The sequence below is a fragment of the Meriones unguiculatus genome, chromosome 12 (assembly GCF_030254825.1).
Source record: "Meriones unguiculatus strain TT.TT164.6M chromosome 12, Bangor_MerUng_6.1, whole genome shotgun sequence".
Taxonomy (NCBI): Eukaryota; Metazoa; Chordata; class Mammalia; order Rodentia; family Muridae; genus Meriones; species Meriones unguiculatus.
In genome coordinates this window covers 99125704-99129831 of record NC_083360.1, presented here as the reverse complement: position 1 = coordinate 99129831, position 4128 = coordinate 99125704, and the positions used below count along the sequence as shown (strand labels likewise).

Below are 4128 nucleotides of genomic sequence, written 5' to 3'. Positions count from 1 at the left end.
ATGGCGCTCAGCGAAAGGGGACACGGGAAGGGGCCAAGACGGGGGTCCCCAACGGCGTCTGTCGGGTTCTCACTGTGTGTCACCGTGAGAAGCGCTCTCTTCACGCGTGTTAAACCTCATCTAACTTTCCACAGCACCATTTATGAAATACTGACGCCTGTATTTTGAAAATTACTCATATGGTGATTTTTTTTTTTTTTTTTGAACTCCACCAATTTAGTTGAGGTGGACCTTACTGTCTCCAGAATCTTCTTGTATGATTCTGGGATGATTTAAGCCAAGACGGGCAGCGAGAAAGCTTTCCAAAGACCGTGGGGCTAAGGATGATCTGGGCAGATAGAGGGGCCTGCGGGCTCTGGCGGCCTGCTTCCCTTTTCCACGTCCTGAAATGCCCTGAGACCTCGGGCTCCACTGACCGAAGAGCACCACCTAACCTTGGACTGTGAAGCCCCCCTCTGGCTCCCCACCAGCGCCCTGGGTGCAATCCCATTTCACCAGTTGGGTGTGTTTGCCTTCCAGAGAACGGGCGCCTCGCCCTGACGGCCCATCTGAGATTGCTCTTTAGACTTCCATGTCCCAGCGTCTCCCAGTGTTCGGCTTTCCCATCTGAACCTTGATCTAATACACAGCAATGGCGTCAGGTAGAGTTAAGTAGCTTCCCCAGGGTCCAGCAGGTGGAAAGCCAGAGTTGGAAGCCTTAATCGACTTTCAGATCATGTGCGCTTAAAAACCGCGGTGCAGTTTTGCCTTGAGAGAAATGAGGAGAGCGAGCGAGGGAGGAAAGAAAGGGACCGGGCTTGATGACTGCAACAAAGATGGAGGAGCCGGGAGAGGAGAAGGTGAGCGAGAAGGAAGCAGGGAGGGAGCTCGGACACAGGAAATACACCGTGGGGAGAACGGAGCAGAGAAGGCAACTAAAGGGACACGGGGCGTTCCCGGGCCAGTTGTCTGGTTGGGTCAGCGCTGCCTCGGACACCCAGGGGCGACTTTTAAGTGTGCCTGATATATGCCACAGGCCCCAGAATTCTAGAAGCAGGGAAGCTGGGCCTTTTAGGTTTTTTCTTTAGTAGAAACTTTTACTTTTCATGTTTGTTTTGTTGCTTCTGACAGAGGATCTAATTTCTCTAGTTATTCGCTCTGTTTGAGGTCGTTGCTAATCTGGTTTTCACAGCTTTGCCTAAGTCAGTGATAGAATGTTTGTAAAGCAGCAACCTTTACTATGTATTTTATCTGGGTTGAGAAATCAAATATTTCCATGCAGTAGGACGATGACTAATAATTTAATTGTAGTTGACCATGCTGAACTGATTAGCAGTTTAACTGTGTGATATTCAACATGAGGGATGTGGCAAATTTCACCCCTAACTCCAAAATAGAGGTGTGAAATATCATTTTTCCACGTGACTATTTGGTTTACCCTGGATATTTACTATGTATAATATTACAGCTGCCAAGGAAACACAGAAGTTTAAAACAAGCGTTTTCTTTTCTGCGTTGAGGCAGCTGAGGCTCGAAGACTGACCCGTGCAGGGTCCAGAAGATGCTCTTCACCTGTGCCAGTGTGCACAGAGCTGAAGGGCTCCCAGGACATGCCTCCACAGCCGTCCCACGGGACTGCCCCTGCATAGCTCTCCACTCGCTTTTAAGAGCTGGTCAGCGAGCTTTTAGCAGGCATGCCAGGAGAACAGGTTTGGTGAGAAGATATCAACGGATGTGATCATCAAGCCCCAAACCGCCGTATCTCTTCTGAAGGGCTGATTCTCCAGTTTAAGCTCTGATTCTCCAGTTCCTTATCTGGATGTCCGGTTGTAGAGGGATGAAAGGGCCCAGAAGGGCCGTTACCTTCTTTCTGCTCCAAGATGGAGCTGAGAAGAGCACTTGTTCCAATACATTGGCTTTACATAAAGCTTACTTCTCATCCACATGCATTTCACTGGACTGTAGTGAGTTTTGCCTCTCATAGGCTACCACATGCTCTGCATGCTACCAGAAGGTAAAAGCTGGGTTTATCATTATTATAAATAATACATGTAGTTACTAACTATACTGTAGCTATATTAAATGATTGGTAGTTATTTATTACCACTGTGAACAAGGAGAGACAGTGTTAGGTTCTGGAGACCTCAGAGGCTTTGGATGAAGCCCATACCATTACAGCCATCACCACATGTGACAGAGTACATGCAATGAACACATGTAATAACTGAGTAATGAGTATCAGTGGCGTACATGTGATCAGGACATGAAATGAGTGCCTGCAATGACCACATGTAACTAAGCACATAAAATAAGTACACGTAATGAGCACACATAACAACCGAGCATATGTGGCTAAGTACATGCAATGAGTATGTGTAACAGTTGAGCACATGTAAGTGAGAGTGTCTGGCCTTTGTCTCATTCCTCCCCTCTCATATCTCTTTCCCTACCCGTCTTCCCCCCCCTTTCCCCCGATTCTGGTCTCCTGGTTTACTGTCTTGTCTGTAACCTCAACAGGACCTGGTTATCAGCTTCAGAGCTGGTGTCCCACTGTCCTTCCCTTCTGGAGAGCAGTGTCTCATTAGTGATGACGGGACTCAGGCAAGACTCCTCATGAACCCAGTTAAGACCTGTGGGAGACATGCAACTTGGCACGATTCACAGCTGCTCTTGCTGACTTTGCCCGCAAGAGGAATCTGGAGGGGAATGGCCTGAAGTCACGTAGGTTCAGTTCTGCTCTCCCTATCAGGAGTCTGGACATTTTTGCTACCTTGGATTATTTCCTAGGAAGCATTCCTTAATGGAACCTGCCTCCTCATCACCAACTGATATCTTGGTTCTTGATAGAAGCTCAGGTTAGGGAGCGTAGCTCATGTAAGAGGGCCTCAGTAACAAATAGCTATCATCCATTTCCATCTGGACCATCAACATTGTCACCAAACTCTCTTTCTTTCCCTCCTGGTAAAGTGGTAGCTTGGACTCCACTTTGCTCAAACACTGATTCTTCCATTTTGTTCTAGAGTAGTCAAGAGTTAGAGGCTTTGTCTTCAACAGACACCAGCTATGTATACTGACACACTAATAGACAGCTCCTAGGGTTGGTGAAAAGAACAGGTTCAAAAAATTGAGCTGGGGACAGGGGGTGCTCCAGAGTTGGCTGAGAGGTTTTGAGTACTTTCTTGCAGGTTGGCTGTGTCTGCTTCCCAGTATCTACATGGCAGCTCATAGCCATCCGTTATTCCAGTCCCAAGAGACATGGTATCCTCTTCTGGTCTCACTGGGAGATATCACATGGTTAATATTTTCTGTACCTTACAGGACATTTACATGATGCACAGATTGATACATGAAAAGCAAACCACTCATACACATAAAATGATAATTTAATAAATACTAAACAAAATGGTCCAGAGATTTGAGCATGCACAACTATAATCTTAGCACATGGAAGGCAAAGACAGGAGAACTGTGGATTTGAAGCTACAGAGTGAAACCCTATCTAAAAGAGAGAGAGGAGAAGGAGAAAGGGGGGAAGGAGGGAGGGGACAATAGAAAGAAGGGATAGGACTGTAAGAAAAGAAAAAGGGGAGGAACAAAGAAAGGAAGGAGAAAAGAACAAGAAAAAAATAAAGAAATGAATCAGAACCAAGGAAGATCAAGAGATTGGAACGTCCAAACATGTCTGGTTTTTCTGGGTCACCATAATGAATATTTTCTGTATTTCACAGGACAAAAGCACCACTTCTGGAACCCATGGACACTGATGTCACTAGCCTGACTGTGCTGCCATAATCCCTTCTATAAAAATAAATTGTTCACCAGCTTTGCTTCTACAGTAGATCATTTGGACACTCCCTTATTTCAAGGAATATGGAAACTGCCCTTGCATTTCATTGGTAGGAAGTGGGTCCTACATCCATCAGTTAATGGAGTGTCCCAAAAACAAAAGGGGTTCGGACATTGATACTAAAATTAAAATCATTATGTCACTCTAATCAGATATAAACCCCCTACTTTGGCACAATGCTTGATCCCAAAGAATTTCAAACTTCACTTCCACATTGTAACACTCCCGAGGCTCAATCTGTACTCACCTTGGTTTTCAGAGTTGACTGTGCTATCTGAACAGCTTAGAACTGCTTTTATCCA

At 45.8% G+C, this 4128-nt stretch overlaps 1 long non-coding RNA gene across 1 annotated transcript; it reads left to right on the top strand.

The window, feature by feature from the left end:
- Positions 1–617: 617 nt before the first annotated feature.
- On the top strand, positions 618–3802 carry LOC132646769 (uncharacterized). The gene is made up of 3 exons (XR_009585014.1): positions 618–839; positions 2497–2700; positions 3708–3802. It is a non-coding gene; the product is annotated as an uncharacterized LOC132646769 (long non-coding RNA).
- The last annotated feature ends 326 nt before the right edge of the window (positions 3803–4128 follow it).